General features: G+C 39.5%; 1 protein-coding gene and 1 non-coding gene across 2 annotated transcripts in view; both read left to right on the top strand.

Moving 5' to 3' along the window:
• Positions 1-24,736, top strand: part of Pcsk2 (proprotein convertase subtilisin/kexin type 2) — a 270,847-nt gene that overhangs the window by 118,182 nt on the left and 127,929 nt on the right. The window lies entirely within an intron of this gene.
• LOC124089540 (U2 spliceosomal RNA) lies at positions 8,885-9,072 on the top strand. Its single transcript, XR_006850778.1, has one exon. It is a non-coding gene; the product is annotated as a U2 spliceosomal RNA (small nuclear RNA).

A 24,736-nucleotide genomic window follows, 5' to 3' on the forward strand; every position in this document is an offset into this window, starting at 1 on the left:
TGATTTGTGATGTTCTTAGGGAAAAGACCTTCATGAGATAGGTTTTTCCAAACCCTATTCTTGGAGCACTTCTTCAGCACTTGGTTTGAAGGATATTCATTTTTACCTCAACTGAAATTGAGAACAGGATGCAGCAATTTCATTAAAAACTAGAAAGTGAGCTGGATGCAGTGACACACATCTATAATCCCAGCTAATCAACAAGTTGAGGAAGGAAGATCACAAATTCAAGGCCACCCTGGGAAACATAGCAACACCCTGTCTCAAATTTTTAAAAAAGTGCTGGGGATGTACCTCAATGGTAGTGTGCTTGCCTAGCATGCATGAGCCCCTGGGTTCAATCCCAGTACCATAAGAAAGATAAAATAAATAAAAATAAATGATGAACACAAACTGGAAAACAGCCAGTAATCCCATATGCCTGTAATGCCAGCTACTTGGGAGGCTGAGGCAGGAAGATCGCAAGTTCAAAGCCAGCCTCAGCAACTTAGCAAAGCCCTAAGCAACTTACCAAGACCCTGTCTCACAATAAAAAATAAAAGAGCTGGGCATGTGGCTCTGTAGTTAAGTGCCCCTGGGTTCATTCCCTAGTAACCGCCCCACAAAAAAAAAGAAAAAAAAAAAACCCTCAGAAAATAAAGTTGGCTTCACTACTGAATGTCTAGATGGAACAAAAAGAGAAGCTCACCATGTCTTACCTTACCAAGATAATTTTTTTCTTTTTTTTCCCCAAGACGAATAATAAAGTTGTTTAAAGGCAGTGAAGAAGGGGATAGTAAGGTATGCATGACCCAGTCTGCATATGATGTGGTCAGACAGGCACTGGATCAGGGTCAGTCTGGGTTTTTAAAATTTATTTATTCTAATTTGTGACAGCAGGATGCACAATGCATATTCATATTACACATATACAGCACAGTTTTTCATGTCTCTTTTTGTACACAAAGTATATTCACACCATTCTTGTCTATATGTATGTACTTAGGGTCATGATGTCCATCTCATTTCTCATTTCACCATCTTTCCTACCCCCATGTCCCCTCTTTTCCCTCCCTCCCCTTTGCCCTATCTAAAGTTCCTCCATTCTTCCCCCCTGCACCCCATTATGGATCAGCCTCCTCATATCAGAGAAAACATCAGCATTGTTTCTTTGGGATTGGCCAACTTCACTTAGCATAATATTCTCCAGCTCCATCCATTTACCTGCATATGCCATGATTTTATTCTCTTTTAATGCTGAGTAATATTTCCTTGTGTATATATAAAACAGTTTCCCTATCCATTCATCAACTGAAGGGCATCTAGGTTGGTTCCACAATTTAGCTATTGTGAATTGTGTTGCTAAAAACATTGATGTGGCTGAATCCCTGTAGCATGCTGTTTTTAAGTCCTTTGGGTACAGACCAAGGAGAGGGATAGCTGTGTCAAATGGTGGTTCCATTTCCAAGGAATCTCCATACTGTTTTCCATATTGGCTGCACCAATTTGCAGTCCCACCAGCAACGTATAGTGTGCCTTTTCCCCCACATCCTCTCTAACACTTACTGTTGTTTGTCTTCATAATAGCTGCCATTCTGACTGGAGTGAAATGAAATCTTAGAGTAGTTTGGATTTGCATTTCTCTATTTGCTAAAGATGTTGAACATTTTTTCATATATTTGTTGATTAATTGCATATCATCTTCTGAAAAGTGTCTGTTCAGTTCCTTGGCCCATTTATTGATTGGGTTATTTGTTTTTTGTTTTTTGTTTTTGGTGTTAAAATTTTTGAATTCATATATATATATATATATATATATATATATATATATATATATATATATATATATCCTAGAGATTAGTCTCTATCTGATGTGTGTGTGTGTGTGTGGTAAAAATTTGCTCCCATTCTGTAGGCTTTCTATTCACCTTACTGATTGTTTCTTTTGCTGAGATAAAGTTATTTAGTTTGAATCCATCCCATTTATTGGCTTTTTATTTTATTTCTTGCACTATAGGAGTCTTATTAAGGAAGTCAGGGCCTAATCCTGATTTGTGCCTACTTTTTCTTCTATTAGGCACACAGTGTCTGGTTTAATTCCTAGGTCCTTAATCCACTCTGAGTTGAGTTTTGTGCATGGTGACAGATAGGGGCTTAATTTCATTTTGTTGCATATGGATTTCCAGTTTTCCCAGCACCATTGTTGAAGAGGCTGTCTTTTCTCCAATGCATGTTTTTGGTGATTTTTGTCTAGTATGAAATAATTATATTTGTGTGGGTTTGTCTCTGTGACCTCTCTTCTGTACCATTGGTCTACAAGTCTGTTTTGGTGCCAATACCATGCTGTTTTTGTTACTATTCCTCTGTAGTATAGTTTAAGGTCTGGTATAGTATGCCACCTGCTTCACTCTTCTTGCTAAGGATTGCTTTAGCTATTCTGGGTCTTATTTTTCCAGATGAATTTCATGAGTGCTTTTTCTGTTTCTATGAGGAATGTCATTTGGGATTTTGTCATTGGGATTTTGATTGGAATTGCATTAAATATGTATAGTACTTTTGGTAATACGGTCATTTTGACAATATTAATTCTGCCTATCCAAGAACAAGGGAGATCTTTCCATCTTCTAAGATCTTCTTTAATTTATTTCTTTAGTGTTCTGTAATTTTCATTGTAGAGGTCCTTCACCTCTTTCATTAAGTTGATTCCCAATTTTTTTTTTTGAGGCTATTGTAAATGGGGTAATTTTCCTAGTTTCTCTTTCAGAGGATTTGTCACTGATGTACAGAAATGCCTTTGATTTATGGGTGCTGATTTTGTATCCTGCTACTTTGCTGAATTCATTTATTAGTTCTAGAAGTTTTCTGGTAGAATTTTTTGGATCCTCTAGGTATAAAATCATATTGTTGGCAAATAGTTATAACTTTTCCTATTTGTATCCCTTTAATTTCCTTCGTCTGTCTAATTGCTCTGGCTAGAGTTTCAAGAACTATGTTAAATAGAAGTGGTTAAAGAGGGCACCCCTGTCTTGTTTCAGGTTTTAGAGGGAATGCTTTCAATTTTTCTCCATTTAGAATGATGCTGGACTGGGGCTTACCATAGATAGCTTTTACTGTGTTGAGATATGTTCCTGCTATACCTAAATTTTCTAGTGTTTTCAACATGAAGGGGTACTGTATTTTGTCAAATGCTTTTTCTGCATCTATTGAGGTGATCATATGATTCTTATCTTTAAGTTTATTTATATGATGAATTACATTTATTGATTTCTGTATGTTGCATCTCTGGGATAAACCCCACTTGATTGTGGTGCACAATCTTTTTGATATGTTTTTATATTCAATTTGCCAGAATTTTATTGAGAATTTTTGCATCTATGTTCATTAGAGATATTGGTCTGAAGTTTTCTTTCTTTGATGTGTCTTTGCCTGGTTTTGGAATCAGGGTGATAGTGGCCTCATAGAATGAGTTTGGAAGTGTTCCCTCTTTTCCTATTTCCTGAAATAAATTGATGAGTATTGGTATTAGTTCTTCTTTAAACATCTTGTAGAACTCGTCTGTGTATCCATCTGTTCCTGGGCTTCTCTTGGTTGGTAGGCTTCTGATGGCCTCTTCCATTTCATCACATGAAATTGATCTGTTTAAATTGTATATGCAAATCATATGACTCTAGAAATTTGTCAATGCCTTCTATATTTTCTGTTTTATTGGAGTACAAGTTTTCAAAATAATTTCTAATTATCTTCTGTATTTCTGTAATGTTTGTTGTGATATTTCCTTTTTCATCATGTATATTAGTGATTTGAGTTTTCTCTCCTTCTCTCTGTTAGCATGGCTAAGGGTTTGTCAATTTTATTTTTTTTTCAAAGAACCAACTTTTTGTTTTGTCAATTTTTTCAATTTGTTTTTGTTTCAATTTCAGCTCTGATTTTAGTTATTTCCTGTCTTATACAACCTTTGATGTTGATTTGTTCTTCTTTTTCTAAGGCTTTGAGATGTAATGTTAAGTCCTTTATTTGTTGACTTTTTCTTCTTTTAAGGAATGAACTCCATGCAATGAACTTTCCTCTTAGTCCTGCCTTCAGAGTATCCCAGATATTTCAATACTTTGTATCTGTGTTATCTCACCTCTAAGAATTTTTAAATCTCCTCCTTGACTGTCTTTTGCAACCCATTGTTCATTCAGTAGCATATTATTTAGTCTCCAGGTGCTGGAGTAGTTTTTATTTTTATTTTACCATTGATTTCTAATTTCATTTCATTATGATCTGATAAAATGCAGGGTAGTATATTTACATTTTTTCTTGTTTGCTAAGAGTTGCTTTGTGGTATAATATATGGCCTATTTTAGAGAAGGATCCATGTGCTGCTGAGAAGAAAGTGTATTTGTTTGTTGAAGGATGGAATATTCTATATATGTCAGTTAAGTCTAAGTTATTAATTGTATTATTGAGTCCTTTTTATTTATTTATTTATTATTGTATTTATTTATTTATTATTGTGTTTTATTTATTTTTTTATTATTGTATTTATTGAGTTTCTTTTTTAAGCTTTTGTTGGATGATCTATCCAGAGGTGTGTTAAAGTCATCCAGAATTATTGTGTTGTCATCTATTTGACTCTTAAACCTGAGAAGATTTTGTTTGATGAACATAGATGCTCCATTATTTGGGGCATATAAATTTATTATTGTGGGGCTGGGGATGTGGCTCAAGCGGTAGTGCACTCTCCTGGCATACGCGGGGCGCTGGGTTCAATCCTCAGCACCACATAAAAAATAAAATAAAGATGTTGTGTCTGCTGAAAACTGAAAAATAAATATTAAAAAATTCTCTCTCTCTCTCTCTCTCTCAATAAATAAATAAATTTATTATTGTTATGTCTTGTTGGTGTATGGTTCCCTTGAGCAGTATGTAGTGTCCTTCTTTATCCCTTTTGATTAACTTTGGCTTGAAGTCTACTTTATTGATATGAGGATAGAAACCCCTACTTGCTTCTGCAGTCCATGTGAGTGGTATGATCTTTCCCAATCCTTCACCTTCAGTCTGTGGATGTCTTTTCCTATGAGATGAGTCTCTTGGAGGCAGCATATTGTTGGGTATTTCTTTTTAATCCAATCTGCCAGTCTATGTCTTTTGATTCGTGAGTTTAGGCCATTATTATTCAGGGTTATTATTGAGACATGATTTGTATTCCCAGCCATTTTTGTTTATTTTTGGTATTTAATTTGACTTGGTTTCTCCTCTGATTAGATTTTCCTTTAGTGTAATCCATCCCTCTGCTGATTTTCATTGTTGTTTTTTATATTCTCCTCATGGACTATTCTGCCAAGGATGTTCTGTACTGCAGGCTTCTAGTTGTAAATTCTTTTAACTTTTGTTTATCATGGGAGGTTTTTATTTCATCATCAAATCTAAAGCTTAATTTTGCTGGATATAAGATTCTTGGTTGGCATCCATTTTCTTTCAGAGCTTGGTATGTGTTCTTCAAGAATCTACTTGGTATTCAGGGTCTGGGTTGAAAAATCTGCAGAGATCCTTATTGGTTTCCCCCTATATGTAATCTGATCCCTTTCTCTTGTGACTTTTAATATTCTCTCCTTATTCTGTATGTTAGGCATTTTTATTATAATGTGCCTTGGTGTGGATCTGTTGTGATTTTGTACATTTGGTGTCCTGTAAGCCTCTTGTATTTGATTTTCCAGTTCATTCTTCATGTTTGAAAAATTTTCTGATATTATTTCATTATTGCTCATTCCTTTGGTTTGGAACTCTATTCCTTCCTCTCTCCCAATAACTCTTAAATTGTGTTTTTTCATGCTGTCCCATATTTCTTGACTGTTCAGCTCATCGTTTCTTACTATTTTCACTGTGTGATCTACATTCTCTTCAAGATTATATATTTTGTCTTCATTGTCTGAGGTCCTGTCTTCCAAGTGGTCTAATCTGTTGGTGATGCTTTCAATTGTACTTTTAATTTGGTTTATTGTTTCTTTCATTTCAGGGAGTTCTGGGTTGTTTGATTTTGTTGTTGTTTTGTTTTGTTTTGTTTTGTTTTTTCAGAAACTCTATCTCCCTGTTGAAGTAACCTTTTACTTCCTGTATTTGTTTATGCAGCTCTTTATCAAAGTGATCTTTTACTGCCTGTACTTGCTCTTATATCATCCTTTAATTCGCAGAACATTTTAATTATATACATCCTGACCTCCTTCTCTGTCATTTCTCTGCTGTGCTGGCCATGGATTCTAATAATGTGGTATCTTGATTTGTTTGTGGCACTTTCTTCCTTTGTCTTTTCATATTGTTTGTGTGTCTTCCCTTCTAGCTTTGTTGATCAAAGGCGTTACCATTCTTACCCTATAGGCTTATAGTGCCCCTGAAGGGTTCCAAGAACTCTCCTTTGAGGTGAAGGACAGTGTTGTCTGATTCCAATATAAATAATATACACTCTAAAAACAAATGTTTGCTAATAAAACATTTATGGTTTTGTCTCGATATACAGAAATGTTGAATTCAATTATTATCTACAATATAAGCAAAAGGGTCTACAGTTTGTAATGATGGACAAAGAGAGAACTGATTGTGGCATGTAGGATGATATGTTAAGGAGGTAGGAGGTGAGCATATAGAGTTATTAGATCTTAGGAAGCTAGGAAGAGGAATCTAAAGAAGTTGACTAGTAGCTGGAGAAAAGAGAGAAAGTGGTTTGCGGGAGACAAGTAAGCGGGAAGACAATAGAGTATCAAAAAAACATGAAAATTAAGAAAAATGAAAAATGTGAAAATAGGAGATAAACGAATATATAGCACCACTGTAATGTACTATTCAGGCATCCCAGTCCTCAGTAGCCTAATTCATGAAAAGTACTTGGTTTCACACATGTTGGGGATGTGAGGGCAGGAGAAGACAGAGAGAGAGAAAAGAAGGGGGGAAAAAGAGAAAAAGAAAAAAAAATCCTGAAGGAAAATACAAGGATTGTTTTTGTTGGAGTTCAGTATCTTTCCTGTTTCCATTCTCATCCAATAGGTGGGGTTTTCTGTTGTTTGCTGGTATCTCCACCCTCAGGATGGTGAAGGTTATTAGGGTGGGAGGGTTGGTCCTGGAGGTGGGGTATAGCACTTGCCAGTCCCTGATGGGAGACTGCACACCAAGGATCTCCTTTGGGGCCTGCTCATGTGATGTGGGTGCCTGGTCTTATCTCCTTATATTTCCTGTAGACCTCACAATTCCTGGTCTCTAATTTAGTCTCTAAACTGTATCTCACTCACCCTCTCCCTTTCTACTTCCCAATCAGGAACCTTTCTTTTTCTTTTTTTTATGTGAGTTCTATTTTTTTTTATTGGTTGTTCAAAACATTACAAAGCTCTTGACATATCATATTTCATACATTAGATTCAAGTGGGTTATGAACTCCCATTTTTAACCCAAATACAGATTGCAGAATCACATCGGTTACACATCCACATTTTACATAAGGTAGCAGAATACAACAGTTACCAATCAGAAACCTTTCTCTTCAGAGGTCTAGTGGGCTACATGTTGGCGGCTGCACTCTGGAGGCTGTGCACCTGTAAGAGAGCTGTCTTGTATTGGGCAGTTCAGGGGCAAGCTTTGTGAACTATTGACCAGCCACATAGCCGCAAGCACTGTTCAGGGTTATTGGCTGTAAGAGAAAGGAGAGAGTTGGGGACTATAGGTACCTTGATATTGCTTCTAGGCCCCAGCAGGTGTCCCATGCAAGAGTTGCCCCAACTAAAGATGGTGACAAAGATGTCCCAAGATGGAGGTAGCTGCTTTCAGAGATGGGGTGTCAGGTCAGGTTGGGCTGGGTAGTGGCATTGCATGACATGTTCAAAGATGCAGCTCTGTGGTGTGCAGTTTGTGATTGACAGCTATCTCCAGATCCTGTCCTGTGTCCCCAGGTGCAGGCTATCACATGTAGGGGACTATGGCAGTGATTGCATTGTCCCAAGATGGAGGTGACCCAGGCAGCCCCATGTTGGTAGATGGGGGTCCACATGGAGTGGCAACCGGAGGTCCTGCGTGTGGGCAGCAGCCAGGTACTGCATGGGTGGTCCTACTGTGGCACAGCAGCCATGATTCCTGTGTGGGAGTAGCTGTCTGGGGTCCTCTAATCACTCACAGAAAAACAATATTCCCACTACTTGAATCCTAGGTCACGGGGCGACACAGAATGCAGCCTCCCTCTAGCCCACCATCTTGGAAGACCTGGCCAGTCATTTTGACTTGCTCCTGAACTCTGACACCTCTACATTTGAGGTCTCTCTAGATTCAGGTTCTTCCATCTGAGAAGAAACTTGACTTTTTTTTATTGTTGCTACTATTTTTGTTTTAAAGTGAATTTTTGGTCTGTTTTCTGAGGAACATTTCAGAAAAGTAACAAACCTGAAGATGCCCTTTGTCTTCAATATATCCTTCAACTTTTTAATCCAATAAATGCAGTCATGCATTGGTTAACAACTTAGACATGCATCATTGGGCAATTTTGCCTTTGTGAAAACATCATAGAATGTACTTACTCTAAGATGACTGAGCTGTCATTGTACTGGTACTCTCTCTAGCTCAGAAACAAAGAGGGAGAATGTTGGTACTAGGGGACATGGCTAGTACCTTCACAGAACTTGGGGAGCCATTGGGAGAGTCAATAAATCCACATCATCTATAGAATGATCAAAAGATGCTGCTTGTTGCAATTCAAAGGGAAAAACAATCAAAGCATATGTCTGACAGGTGAGTCCTAATTGACAGCTGAACTTCAAGAAGCAAATAAATCAACCCTCCTTAAAATTCAAGATGGTAATCCCAGAAAGGATATAAGAAGGCTGAAATAGCATCTTGGTTTTGAAGTGATGTTGTTGGACTCATCAAGACATTAATATATTTTATCACTCCTTGTACTTTGGCTAATATCAAGTGTTGCATCTGTTCTTATCAGTTTAATACCTGATATGTTCTCTATCCAAAAGATAATATACTAAGTGGATTTTTGGAAATAAGATATGGACTAGGACCTTGCTCCAACCACTCCGTGCATTGACCTGGTATTGCAGTACCTCCAGGAACAGCGCACTCCACTTCAGCAGAGCTGGGGATGAGGGGAATTGCATACATATTTAGGGAGATCCACTCAACAATTAATATAACACCCTTCTCTAGGAGGCTTCTTGCAGAAGCATTTTTTAGATTCCATAAAATGGTTGCATAAGTGATTAAATTTCACAGTGTGAAATGAAATGGGAAGTAACTTTTTTAAATGGTGGGAGGGTAAGTGCAACTTGGAGACTTTCATTTGTTTGGATGAATGGAAATCACATTTCTTCAGAGAGGAATGGTGGGCTTGTCATATATAGAAGAAGTGGTGTAGATACCGTAAGAGAACTTTGATACAACTCCGTTTTATAAATGCAAACCTAGAGGATGGAAATGGCAGAAATACCTCTCTCTTGCTCCCTTGCTCATTCTCTCTCTCTGGAAAAAAAAAACATATTTTTTTCACACTTGGTTTTGTTGTCCCCCAAAGAAATTACAGTTTAATGCCAATGTAACACAAAAGCACAGGAAAAACCCAGTGGTCTGGTTCTAAATGATTGTGTGATTCAATTGATCCATTTGCAAGGAGAGTTACCAAAAGTAATGATGACTGTCATCAAGAATTATAGCAGATCTCAAGGAATGGGGAGAGCATGGGGAGTGGTTCATGCATTGGTATTTTTTTTTCTTTTTTTAGAGAGAAAGAGAATTTTAATATTTATTTTTTAGTTCTCGGCGGACACAACATCTTTGTTTGTATGTGGTGCTGAGGATCGAACCCGGGCCGCACGCATGCCAGGCGAGTACGCTACCGCTTGAACCACATCCCCAGCCCATGCATTGGTATTCTGATGCAAAAACATTAAGATGTGAGTGAATTGTCCTAGGCAGGAGACACATAGGGACATGTGAGGATTTAATGAGGAGACTAGCCTGGCCAGATCATAATGGAGGGAATGTGATGTGGGAATGAGAGTGAGATGATGAGGCAAGCAGCACCTTTCAAATCCAGGCTCAATCATTGTTGTTATTTGAGGGTTTTATGTTTGTTTAGTTGGTTGGGTTTTAGTTTATGTTTCTGTTTTGTTGGTGGTGGTTGTTTTTTTTTTTTTTTTTTTTTTTTTGGAGGTGGGGTGTTTGTTGATTTGTTTTGTTTTGTTTGCACGGGGATTGAACTCAGAGGTGCTTTACTACGAAGGCACATCCCCAGCCCTTTTTATTTTTTATTTTGAGATGATCTCACTAAGTTGCATAGGGTCTCACTAAGTTGCTGAGGCTGGCCTCAAACTTGCAATCCTTCTGCCTTAGCCTCCAAAGTTGCTGGGGTTCTAGGAGTGCCCAGCCGAGCCAGGATCATTGTTGAATCTTGAAGAAAGTAAAAGGTACTTGTGATTATAAAAGAATCCAAAACATAGACATTTGAGAGACCTAAAGCAATTCCCCCAGTTGATCCCAGCTGTAAACCCCTATAGAGAGGAAATGAACAAGACAGCAGACATGTAGGGATAAAAAGATAGTATCATCCTTAGGTCAGATCCAGCCTGAGGTCCTAACCTGGTAATGATAAACCTTACATCTTACACAGACTCCAGCCTTTCCATTGTGTCCAGCCTTTGAGTCTCTCCAGTTGAGGCTCCAAAAATAGTATTACAGAAACAAGTCAACCCGATTCCTTACCCACAGAATCCTTAAGCAAAATGAAATAGTAGCTATAAGCTACCATGTCCTGGGTCAATTTGTTATGCAGAAGTAGCGGGAACACATACACTGACCTCTTGAACAATATTGGTTGGATTCTGCCATTCAGTGCTGGAGAGAAGGCCTACCACGGTTTGATTTTTTTTACTCCTTTATGATTAGCATATTTTATTGTTTTGTTTTCTCTGCTCAGCTGCTTCTAGCATCTTGTTTCTATCATTGCAATTCAAATATGCCCTGGAATATGGTTAAGTATAGATCTCATGTTATTAATCTTGCCTAGAATGTGGTGAGCCTATCAGTCTATATATTGTTAAGCATTTTGTTTTGCATCAATTACAGTGTTTTATTTTGCTTGTTTGTTTTCCAGTAATATTGTTAGGAACATTGCCAACTGAGAAGCTGGGGCCACTGGTACATTTGGGACATTGCATTCAAGTTGTTACTCCACTACTGCCTAGCTCCTGTTATTGCTATTCCAGCAAAGAACATGTCAAGTAGGCTTCTAACTCTGGGTAGAATTCAGGCTCAGTTTTGTATGCATTACAGTGAATACAAGCAATAATCATGTTCTAAGTTAATAATTTGGACCACCAGGTCTTAAGACTTAAGGCTCAACATTTGTCTTCCATAACACCTATGCAACCCAGCCCCTCTTGGTGTTGCCTCCTATGTAACACCTACCTACTCTCAGGTCTCTGAAAGTTATGACTTTCTAGCTATAAATTCCTAAGAGTCCATCCCAAATGCCAGTACCAATAAGGGGGGAAAACCACTGATCCCCCATCTCTTTCTCCTAAGGCTTATCAATAAGGAGATATTGAAGTTTCTGAAGTAGTGTCATCCAGGTCCCCATGAAAACATTATCTGATTTTAGACCATTCCCACTTCTTCTTATAGTATTCATTACTGAGAAACCATTTAGGGACATTCCTATCTCCTAAACTTTTGGACTTGCATTCTCTTCATATTTGTTTCATCAGTTTACCTTTTTTTCTTAATATGTTTATTCCTATGCATCTTGTGGATTTGGGCTTCTATTTCATTAAAAGCTTCATTTATGTCTCAATCAATATGCCTTGTAACTTTCTTCTGGCTCCAGTGTTTGGTCCTTTTTAACTGTACTGCTTCTCCCTGAGTCTTCAGGATAATGTTCTTCTCTTGTTCCTAGTATTTTACCTTCTAATTCTTCTCGTTCCTAATATTTTACTTTCCAATCTTCCTGTGTTAATGTCTTTTTTCCTGGTTTATTTATTTTTGAATGAGAAGCTGTATCCAAATCCAGCATTGGCCACCAGACTCACTGCTGGGTTACCCTTGATCTGTCCGGTAATTTAATCACTTTCCCAAGTATGTTAGAAGTACACAGTTCTTTGACAAATTCCCTGTGTCTAAAGGACCTACAGCATTGACATGGAACATCCTCCTACCCTCCCTGAAGATCTTTCAGACACTATGAACATATGAAATGACTAAAAATGACAATACACTATATGCACTGCCACTGGGAATTTTTTACCTGTTTTTGCTTACCCACACATTTGTGATTTATGGCTTTTTTCTTTTGGTATTGAGGACAGAACACAGAAGCATTCTACCACTGAGCTCTATCCCCAGCCCTTTTAAATTTTTTTTAGAGATAGATTCTTACTAGGTTGCTGAGGCTGGCCTGGCACTTGGGATCCTCCTGCCTCAGCCACCCAGGTTGCTGGCATTATAGACATGTGCCACCATGATTTGCAGCTCTTAAAGTAAAATGGGCCACCATCAGCCTTTACCTCCTATTCATCTGTTGTGATTCTAGAAATGTATGTTCCTTAATAGCTGTGGGAAAGAAGTCATGGCTGGGCATAGCAGAGATGGGGAGCAGAGAGAGGATGAACAGAGGCTTTCTCGGTGGTTAATAGAGACATTGTGGTGCCAAACTCAAAGGCAGACAGAGGGGCAGATTTTTTGCTAAAAAGGACTTTTGTTTTCAGGACATTACAGAAGCAGGTCACCAAACGTGTTTATCTATTCAGTGCCCTGACCTAGTGTTTGGTAGCAATTCCTTTGAGTTCTAGCTATAGATGAGCCATAAGTCCTACTTCCTCACTGTGGTGAGAGTTTTCTTCATCTTTTTGCTGTGTGCCCTGAGTACTTCATTGAGCAACTCAAGGATACTGGGCTGGGAGTTACTATCCAGAGGCCTAATTCAGACAAATGATTCTGATAGAACTGTTTTATTTAAGAGAAACAGATAAGGATCAAAATAGTTTCATGTGCTCTCTAAAGTCAAACTGTATCTAATGAGAAACCTACCTCATGGTCTTCCATGAAAATAACCCCACCACTTCTCAATGTCCCTGTGTGCAATGAGAATATTGTATTATCCATTCCTGGCGAGTCCATTTTGGATCCTGCTCAGTGAGAACCACATGTATTCCCATAAGCATAAGGTTAACAATCCTGGCCATAAGGAATTTTGACTTTGCTGAGATTGGTGTTTATAAAGAACTATCCAGTCCCATTTTGCAGGAAGAAAAATTGGAGTGGACAGTATAAAGAGTAGCCTGCATGCTATAAATAATCTTGAATGATAAGATGTGGCTGTGTTATACTCCAGCATATCTCTCTCTCTCTCTCTCTCTCTCTCTCTCTCTCTCTCACACACACACACACACACACACACACACATATTTAGAATGTGGTATGTTCTCGACAGTCTGTTAAGCTGTTTTGTATTATAATGCAGTGGGGTTCCTACTATAATCATTCCTATTTTACCATGAGAAAAAAAAGCACAGGAAGGTTAGGGATCTTGACAAAGGCCAACTAAACAGCAAATGATAGACCCACTACTGAGGCCTGTGCATAGACGAACATTCAAGTCTCCTTTATGCAGCAGTCTGTTATTGTATGAGTCAGCTTTATATCACCAACCCATTCCAAGAAGCTTATCAATATGTTAACCCAACAAGAACAAATGAGAGAAGGAAAAGTTTATTTTGGTTCACAGTTTCAGAGGTTCAGTCCATAGTCAGCCAATTCCATAACTCTGGGCCCAAAGTGAGGCGGAACATCAGGGCAGAAGAGCATGGAGGAGGAGAGCTGCTCAGTTCCTGACAGCCAGGAAGCAGAGAGAGAAAAGATCTCTGCTCACCAGAGAAAAATATAAACTCCAAAGGCATGCCCCCAGTGACCTACTTCCTCCAGCCATACCCTACCTGCCTATAGGTACCACCCAGTTAATCCATTCAAATGGTTCATCCATCAATTAGTTTACAGTTTAACCACTTCACCTCTGAACATTCTTGCATTATCTTGTACATGAACTTCTGGTGGAAACCTCATATTTAAACCATATCAATTATTTAAAAAATACAGGTGTGACTGTTGTTCAATTTAATACAGCTTTTTCATTCTGAAGACAGATCTATTTATTCACAAATTCCCAATGGTCACAATGATATCTGATACTTAATAAGCCCATTTAAGATGTTTGTGAAAATGAATGAAATTAGGCAGTTTTAGTAGCTTTGATTAACTTCGTATAAGGCAACAGCATAACCACACATAGATGTCCTCCTGAGGGTGGTCTCTACTTTCACTCTCTGCCAGCCCTTAAACTCATCAGTTTTTGTCACTGTACCTGAAAAATGCAAATTCATTCCACAAAGCAAAGAGCAACACGAATAGCCCCCCAAAAAAATTATGTGAAAGAAAGAATTGGGTTTATATTACACCCTCATATGATAAGTAATTTAATAAAATCCCTATTAAATATTTTTTCTCCTCCCACCAAATCCCTATCATACTGCTTTTATTTGTCTATGTGCCTTCATGTTTTCCCACGTGGAAAGGTCCTCTAGAGTTAGAATTCAGCTATGGCCCCAATTATCATATCCTTGATTTGCAAGCATACCACAGATTTGCAAGTATCTGGCCTTCCCCCAGCCCCTCAGAGAGCTGTTTAGTACCCACCCAGTGATAATAGAGCCTTTCCCATGGATATCTCACCAACTCATTCCAAGAAGCTTATCAATATGTTAACCCAATAAGAATAAGTCTTTCCTGAGTGTGGGGTAAGAAGTCTCTTCTGCTAGAAAAATAAGGTGGTTTTTCATCATTATTCCAAGTCAAAGTAATTTATTGCAGTAAGGATCCAGATCCTCTCTGAACAAAATTGTGATGTATATGTTTGTCTGTTTCTGCTCCCATCCAATATTAGCAGATCTTTCTAATCTATCATGAAAGCCAAACCAATCCACATTTTATAATACATATAAGAAAAAAAAGTTTAACTATATGAGTAACCCACATCCATCATTAAGATTTTGAAAAACATAAAAAAGAACAAAAATTAAAATTACCTATCTCCTTTTTTTCCTTATTTTTAGTGGGTACATTAAAATTTTAAAAAACTTTAAAAATGAATACCTTTTTCTCTTTTTTTAATACCATTCTGTAAAGATAGCCCGTATTTGCCACCATGCTTCTGTCCCAGGCTTTTGTTTTTTAATATCATGCATGTGTGTGCATACATGTACATGCACGCACACAATTAGTGTGCCGGTATTTTTTTAAATATTTTGTTTTAGTTGTAGTTGGACACAATACCTTTATTTTATTTTTATATAGTGCTAAGGATTGATCCCAGCACCCCGCCCGTGCTAGGCGAGCACCCTACAGCTGAGCCACTACCCCAGCCCCTAGTGTGCTGGTATATTTACAAAAATAGGTTAATGCTATACATACATCTGTGTAGCTTTTGTTTTCACCTAAAACACAATAAGTACAACTATTTTAATTAGTACTGAATCATTTATTTTAATAACTGCTTCTTTTCTTGAGAGCATTCCTCTATTAATGAACACGTAATTTCTTCCTTCTCTTTTTTAATATAGATATCAGTGCAATGAATATCCTTGTACCTATGGCTATATTTTTAAAACAACATGTAAAAGGTTCCTATTTGGAATAAAGACATATCTCATATTTCAGTTGTAGAATGAATCACATAATTCCTCTTAGCATCCAGAATCTATCTACATAGTGAAGATTTGCTAAAAACTCAGAAGACCTTGAAATAAATATAATTATGCCCCATGAAAATAAAAACAAAAAACACTCTAGGGTTAAAGAGAATATGTTTTGCAGCAGGCTACACTGGTCATGTTCTTTTGGCCACGGCTGAAATGCAAGAGGTCAAAGGATGGGCAAGTATTCCTTTCCTAGCACAAGCCAAAGCACATGGCCAAACCCAGTATCACAGGAGTAGAGAAATACACTCCCTTCAGAATAAGTACCACACCATAAATAGTATACTCTAACTAATAAAAGTTCTTAAACAGTCCTTGGGAGACCAATTGAGTCACCACTTGGAATCCTGAGAAAACCCTCCATGTCTTAGTCTATTTTCTCTTGCTATTAACATAATGCCACAGACTGGGTAAGTTGAAAAGATTTATTTTTGCTCAGGGTTCTGGTTCAAGGTTGAGATGGCACATTTAATGATGGTGGCCTTCTGGCCAGTAGATTCCTAAGACCACATAGGAAACATATAGTAAGACAGGATACTTGAAAGAGACCCAGCCAAATTGGCTTTCATAATGGAATAATCCATACATGAGGGTGGAGCTCTAATCACCTCTTAAAGGATCCACCTGGTCCCACTTCTTAATGCCTCTTTATGGGGATTAAGTTTCAATATGAGTTTCAGCAGGACAAAAAATACTCAAACTATAGACTCCCATCTGAGAATCACCATTTGCAATCCATTACGGGAGCTGGGTTTTACACATTTCTGGGATATTAGATGTGCATTTCTCAGATTTGTCATAATCTTAACTTCCTTCCTCTGAGATATAAAATTTGACAATACCCTCCTGAAAGTGGACTCCATAACTGGACTAGCTCCAGAGTATTGTCTTGCCAGATGTCTCAACATCTGTCCTTACCTTCCTCTGGGACCCTGTCTCTTCTAAAGCAGATAGAATTTGAATTTTCTTTTTCAGTTGCTGGTATTAACACTATTTTTACACATTAAACTTCTGGTCAGCTAAAATGATATCCTTTCATGAATGCATCTCTCCTTTTCTAACAGTTGTGCAACTGATTTTCTTAAAGCCTACAAATAGCATTTAATATCTAAATGTGCTGTCCAACTGTGTATAATTGATCTAAGCCAACAAGTTCAACCTCTTAGCAACCTTTTGGATGCTGATTCTGCATCCAGAGCTCATGTATTTTTCCCCTGTTAGTGTCAGGCATCAGCTGTTGATTTAAAAAGAAAGAGAGAGAGAGAGAGAGAGAGAGAGAGAGAGAGAGAGAGAGAGAGGAAGGAAGGAAGGAAGGAAGGAAGGAAGGAAGGAAGGAAGGAGAGCTCTGATTATCTTTTCACCATTCAGTAAAGGTTCCTTTATCAATACTTGTCCAGCTACAGGTTATTCAATGATGTGCGACTTTGCTTCTTTCCCCAGAATAATTCTGGGTTCTCTGTCTCCATCAAATATCCCTCATCTCTGCACAGTACTTGGGAGACCAATTGAGTCACCACATGGGGATTAAGTTTCAATATGAGTTTCAGCAGGACCAAAAATACTTGAACTATAGACTCCCATCTGAGGATCACCATTTGCAATCCACTACAGAAGCTGGGTTTTACACATAATAACTTACTAATAATCAGCCTCACTTATCAGCATTGGATGTTAGTTCCCTTCCTGTATGTGGTTGGCAGAATAATGATGCCCCCATCCCCAAAAGATATCCATATCCTAATCCTTAGAACCTGTAAATATGTTGTATCACCTGCAAGGGGGAATCAAGGTCATAGGTGGAATTAAGAGTGCTAATAAACTGTCCTTTAAATAGGAAGATTATCCTGAATTTCCTGGATGGTCTCAAAGTAAACACCAGCATCTTTATAAGAGGAAGGCAAAAGAGAAAGTAAGGGTGATGCCATATAAGAAATATGACCCAATGTTGCTATCTTGGAAGATAGAGAAAGAAAGCCATGTGCCAAGGAATTCAGGAAGTCCTTCAACTGAGAAAGGAAAGAAAACAGATCCCTGCCCTAGAGCCTCTAGAAAGAATGCAACCGTGGGCACCCTCATTGTAGACTTCTGATCTCCAGAATTCTAAGACAATAAATTTATGTTGTTTTAAGCCACTAAGTCTGTGACAATGTGTTACAACAGCCACAGAAAACTACCACACTGCAAAATAAAAATCCCTCCTCTTGGTATTCCTCTAAGGGCAGACCTAAGCATATGGATAGTTCCGTGCCTTACAGGGGTGCTCTTGCAAAGTCGATTCATTTTGTTCTTCATTTGTTCTGCATGGTCGTGCTGGGGCTCATTAACGCCCCGTCACTGAGTGCTCTGTGCATAAGCAGAAGTGTGTTAAGAATCAATAGCTCTGACCTTTATTCCTTGTTGGTGTTTTGTCATTCGTGGGTTGCTGGGCTTGACATATGAATTACTCTCCAGCTGCCCGGTGCTGGAGATGCACAGCCACCAGCCCCTAAATATTTCACACATACGCCAATTGCAGTCTCCACACACATTTCTTTTCCACCCCGTCACCCTGGAACTGTTTCATTGGCAACTAATGAAATACCAATAGGAGGAAAGAATTGACAAGCCATTGCTGTTGACGAAGGGGCTGACCTTTGCAGATTAAAAATAGATGCCCTTGAGGAAGAAAGGACTAAGAAAGTGAATCTTCCCTCCTCTTTAACTCGTTAGTCCCATTGTCCTAATGGGGAAATCACACCACCTTCTGCATTTATTAGGTTAAGAAAGAGAGGCTGTGATTTTTCAAGATCCATTTGTATTTCCTTAGCAGACAGCTTTTTTTGTACCCTATTGAAAACTTACGAAGAAACAATATTGCAATCTTCATTACAGTAAATAAATGGCAGGTGTATCCCTACTGCTGAAGATATATCATGCATAAAGAACGCACCTAGGGAAGCAAAGAACTTTGGGAGGGCTTTTTCCCAGTGCCTTCTCACTGCCTTTATCTTAATCCTTCCTCTTGGACTGGGGACAATCTAAGCCCTGGACCCTTTGATGTTGATGTCAGTAGCCCTTCCCCCTGACTTGCAGGAAAATAAGGTTTGCAAAATGTCCTTTTTCATAAACCCCTACCCTTTCCTTGCACCAATCTGTTCCACCACCACCACTGAGAAAAGCTATCTAATTAATAAGGTCACGTGCAAGTATGGGTAAGTGAGAACACCGGGATGTGTCATCCCTCCCAGAAGACTTGTTTTCCAAATCTTTTAAGTAGAGTCCTAATCAACTTGGATAATCAGTGCTTAAAATTAAAGCTTAACCCTTTGGGGCCAAAATTCAGTCTGTGTGCATGTGCTCAGGGGAGAATTTGGGTCACAGCGGACTTTCTTTGTGCCCCTCAAAAATCCACCATTTGAACCACTAGTCTCATAGCTGTCCCTGAGTCTTTCCTGATGGAGGAAACGGATTTCACAGATACCTGGCTCATCATAGTCATAACAGAAATATTTAATGTGCATTTCATAGTTCACAAGGAAGGAAGTTTATTTCTCCTGATCCTCATCAATTAGTCCATTAGGTCACAAATTTTCATCATCTATACTCTGTGCATTAGGGTCAACAGACGTTCTATAAAGGGCCATATAACAAGTATTTAGGCTATGATGACTACATTGTTTCTGTTCCAACAATTGAACTTTATCACACAGCATTAAAGCAGCCTCCATGATACATAAGCAAACAGTGTTTCAATCGACTTTATTTACAGAAATGTAACAGGTTGATTGGTCAAATCCTGTTCTAGATGAAAAAAGCAGGACTCAGGAAATTTGAGGGACCTACCTCAGAGCATGCACAAATAAGAAGCAAATTATGCCAGGATTTGAACCCAGTTCTTTCTGAATCCAAAGCTAGTGCTTTTTCATTGCCCCACAGTGAGTTTAAGGTGTTCTGAGCACTCAGGAAAGGCTTGGCCTTGGGTCACATCAAACACACTTTCCACTCAGCCCCCCTTTTCACCACACACATTTGTGAGGCAGCCGTTGGGGATGGGGTATCATAATTAGCCTGTAGCCATGGTGACAGAGTCAAGGTCACAGACCTGCCAGATCATGCCAGGGGAACTTGATGCTATTAGTTTTCTCAAATGAAGCCTGCCAGCCGTAAGATAATCTAATGAAACTGCAATACATCTTCAGTGGGATTTATCTTGCCTTCCAGAAGCACAAAGTGGGCCCTCCCTCTACAGAGAATGAGGACCAGACATCTCTGCTCAGCATCCTTCTTCTGGTTCACTTGCAGAACCGGGCTGGGCTGGGTGGTGCATGCTTGTCATCCCAGCAGCTCAGGAGGCTAAGGCAGGAGGATCGAGAGTTCAAAGCCAGCCTCAGCAACTTAGCAAGTCCCTGAGTCCAAGACCAAGACCCTGTCTCAAAATAAAAATATAAAAAATTTTTAAAAGGGGTGGGGATCTTGGGATTGGCGCAGTGGTGAAACGCCCCTAAGTTCAATCCCTGGCGCAAAAAAAAAAAAGAAATGTGCACCAACATCATAATGAAGTCTCTGGGGTCATTCATTCCCAGCTGGGTGCCTTGAGAATCTTCTTTAAGCATCCTGTTGGCCCAACCTTACCTCTGTGCAGCCCCCACCCCCAATACCTCTGAGAGGTGGAGCATTCAGTAGGGTGGTCAGATGTAAGAATGCTGACTGGCCACAGCTGGAGTGGAAAGGGGCACAGAGCTTTCTCCTGCTTCTTTCCCTTTCCCCTGCCCCCATCCTCCTTCTCCTCCTCCTGCATTTGATCTTCCAGGAGCTTTCTCCAGTAGGCTGAGTCTTTCTGCCCATCTGTGATGGGAAACGGAACCGTCCGCCTAGCTCGAAAGGCTCCCTTGAATGCTACACCATGTGTGTAGCTGAAGCTACTAACATATTATAGTGACTTAGCTTTGCTTTGCTTCCTTTCTTTATTAACCTCTCAGGAGACTTTCATGAAGAAAACCATGTCATTTTGGCCAAGGACGACACATAGGTGCTTCTGGCTTCTCTGGAAAATTGTCCTCTGTATCACACTCTGGTCTAGCCAGCCCTTCTTCAACATCTGGCATAGCACCTACCATCTTTTAATACTTTTTAATTGCCTAATCTGACTCCTAACATTCCTCCACTGCCTGGCAACAGGAGCAAGTGAGGGTTCAAGTTCAAGCTAAAACACAATTCCAACCACAAGTTCCAGCAAACGGGGGAGCTGGGGTTTTACCCGCTAGTGGCATTTCCAATGGTTCCCTTTTCACTTTGCTCCACAGGAAGCATCTTTGGCTCCTTCCCTCACTGCAGTGATTTATCTCATGGTACACCTTGTATACAGAGCTTTAGATGATAGATAACAATTTGTTAATATCTTGTCACTGAGATGCAGCGACTGGAACTGTGGTCTGAGGCACACAGCCATATCCTCTCTCCTCAATTGATCGTTGTCATCCTTGCAAGATGGGCAAACCTCTCTAAATGAGAGCAATCAATACTGTGCATTCAGCCATAATTGTGGGCTTAACTCGGTGTTCTTTGAAAAGTTAAGCTGGGTGATTTGCCCGTAATTGGGGTTTTAAAAGAGTCATACCTGCCTGCTCAAGAAGGAAATTAAGCAGCCAGACTCCCTGACTGCTGGCCACCTGCTCCCCCCTTTCCTGTGTTTGACCTCTCCAGATCAGATCTTCCCTCTCCAGACCCCTCTCTCTGAAGTCTCTATTTGGATCCTGACAACCAAGGCCAGCAGTTACTGGCAAAGGCGATGAACTAGAATGTCTGAGCCTAAGAGTAGCCTCCTTCCCCCACCATCCCCCTTGTGACTTTGGGGGATTCCTTGTTTTGATAAATCATGTTCAGTTCATCACTTCAAACAAGGAGATTACACACTGCCTTGGAAAGGCAAATTCAAAAAGAGGTGAAGACCCAAGACTGAATGCCAGAGCAAACCGTGCACTTGGAGTAATAATGATGCCCCCGCATAGCTTCCTCCACTATGGCGGACACATCCCTCTGGAGGGGAATGTAAATAGTGGAGAAAGCTGGGGTGGAGAGGGAGGGGGTCAGGAAATTCTGTGTACTTTCCTCTTGATTTTTCTGTGAACCCCAAACATAATCTGGACTATAACAAGTATGAAGCATGACTCTACTCTTAACAAGCTATGTGACTCTTACCCACCCGTTTAATGGCTTCAATCCTAACCTCTCAGGAGGTGGTGAACAATAACAGAGATGATGTACACAAAGTACTTAGAGCCCTGCTCAGCAAACAGGACATATTGTAGTTCTTATTAAGGTTCATCCTCATTTTACAGGTGAACACTCTGAGGCTTAAATGGGTTCACTGGCTTTTTCAAGTTCTCACAGGAGAATAGGCAGGTACTGCAGGCCTGTGACCCATGTCTGCCCATCCAGGACCATGTTCTCACCCACAAAGCTAAGTTGCCTGCTTTTCCACAGCATTTTATATTATGTTAAAGTCCATATTGCACCCAGAAGTTATGTTCTTCTTTCCATGAGATGAATGGTACTCAAGACTCCTCTTCATTCAGTTCTCCCAATTTCTCAGGGTTTGAAACAAATGTCCCCCCATCCCGTACACACACACACACACACACACACACACACCTATGGCACCTCCGGAGAAGAAAAACAACCCTCTGTTGTCTACTCCTACCTCTATGAGCACACACCAGAAATTATTCAGATCCTCTCTGTTATGGTTCAGATATGAGGTGTCCCCAAAAGCTCCTGTGTTAATGCAGGAATATTCGGAAATGAAATTATTAGATTGTGAGAGCTGTAACTTAATCAATCTGTCCATCCTACTTTGAATGGATGGTAACTGTAGGAAGGTGGGGTGTGGCTAGAGGAGATGGGTCACTGGGGGCATGGCCTGGAAGGATGCATTTTCCCTGTGGCCCCTTCCCCTTTTTCTCTCCCCTTCTGGGAGACCATCATGAGCAGCTTTCATCCACCATGCCCTTCAGCCATGATGTTGTGCCACACTTTGAGCTCAGAGTGGTGGAGTCAGATGACCAAGGACTGAACCTCTGAAACCATGAGCCAAAATTAACTCTTCCTCCTCTAAGTTGTTCTTGTCAGATATTTTGATCACAGCAATGAAATGCTAACCTATTCTCTGTCCCCAAGGAGACAGAGAGGCAACAATGGCAAGGATGAGGCAGAGGAGCCTTCTAACATCAGCCTTAATCCTTCATCACATATGCATATATCCCTTAGTATGTGCTCAAGCCCACCCCTGGGCATTCTAGCTACAGTGTCAGGTAACATGCTTCCAGCATTCCTGTTTCTCTTTTGTCTTAATCTATTTAATCTATTAGGGGGGGTGGGAATCCTCAGACCATAATAAGGGCTAAGTAACTGCAGGGCAAATTAAGAGATTTTTCACTTTAAAAAAAAATATCCATGTTTAGGGAGAATTTTGTAATGTTCCTGATACTCATCCCATCCCCATCCCCAATCCTGCATCACCACCACCACCACTTGTGAGGTGAGGACAGGGAGACTGTTTTCTTCAGCAAAAAGAATATATTTGCTTATGGATCTGGAGAGCAGTCCTTTTGATGAAGATGTTCTCTGTCCCTTGCACTCCTCTATGGCTTGATTTGATTTCAGTTCTTTATCTGCATTGTGTTCATTGTGTTCAGAGAGAGGATAGGAGCCCCAGTACACTGGTCTGCAGCCCTGGCTGCCCGTTGGAACCACCTGGAAAGTAACAACTGAAGCCAAAGCCTCCCTCCCTCCAGCAATCCTCATTTCACGGCTTGGGGATTTGGCCTGAGCATCAGGATTTTATTAACTTCCCAGGTGATTGTGCTGTGCACCCAAGCTGGGGACCTCTGCTTCACAGACAAAGGCACAGCTGAATGTCACAGAACCAGAGGAGCTTGCCTCAACCCAAAATGGAAAGCACAATCTCCCAGAAGCTCTTAAAAGAACAAGTTCCTTAGCAGTTCCCAGGCTACTGGATCCCAACCGCCACATTAGCAGGTCTTAGGTCCAAACATTTCTCAAGTTCCTCATACTCTCACACTTTGTTGGTGAGCATGTAATTTGGTACAAAATTTCTGAAGGGCACTTGGCAACAATTGCCTTATAAAAATTTAAAATCATGTATTCATTGACCCAGTAATCCTACCGCTTAAGACTTATTCTGACATGCTTGAAAAATGTCACCACAGTGTGTGCATATGTGTGTGAAAAATGTTCACTGCAGCCCTGTGCAAAGCTGCAAACTAGCAAGAAAATATGCAATCAACCAGCATGTCCTTCAATGGGTGACAAGATAATTGAATTTGCTTATGTAATGAATAATATGCAGCTGTTTAAAGGAATGAGAAAAAAATTAGAAAGCTATTCAGTGGTTTTGTTATTTCAACATGCAATAGTTTCCCAGAGTGTAATCATCAAATAGTATTCCTTCAACACTAAGGAAAAACTAAAATTTCAGTAAACTTCACAGATATCTTAGTCATACTTTGACAATATTTTTTTAAAGCTTCGCTTTGTTTTTAACCTGCTTTGTTTTACCATTAAAACAAAACCCACCATCCATCATCAATTCCACAATGTATGTCTTACACATGCATCTTGCCACTGCTCTCAGCAAATGGCAAGAGTGATAGAATTGTCATTGTTTGGGCTCCTGTAGCAAAAATACACTGGGAGATGGCCACTTGAAAAAAAAAATCCTGGAGAAAATCATCAAGATGAGTTGGATTACAAATGCACTTGTTAGCCCAAAGAACAATCTTGTTTAGGAAGGCACAGTTAGGGATGATTTGACTTAGACTCTGTGAAGGAGGTTTGTGGACATGGTAACCAATTTATTTGGCTCACATTTTTATTTTTTCCTTTGTTTGCAAAAGTTACATATGGTTAAAGAAATCTTTGTTCCAAATAAAACTATAAGAGCACTTAAATACAAAATAAAGTTTACAAATGAGAAGGAAGTATAATATAGT

The sequence above is a fragment of the Marmota monax genome, unplaced genomic scaffold (genome assembly GCF_021218885.2).
Source record: "Marmota monax isolate L192 unplaced genomic scaffold, Marmota_monax_Labrador192_F-V1.1 WCK01_AAM20220418_F8-fsc00005, whole genome shotgun sequence".
Classification (NCBI taxonomy): domain Eukaryota; kingdom Metazoa; phylum Chordata; class Mammalia; order Rodentia; family Sciuridae; genus Marmota; species Marmota monax.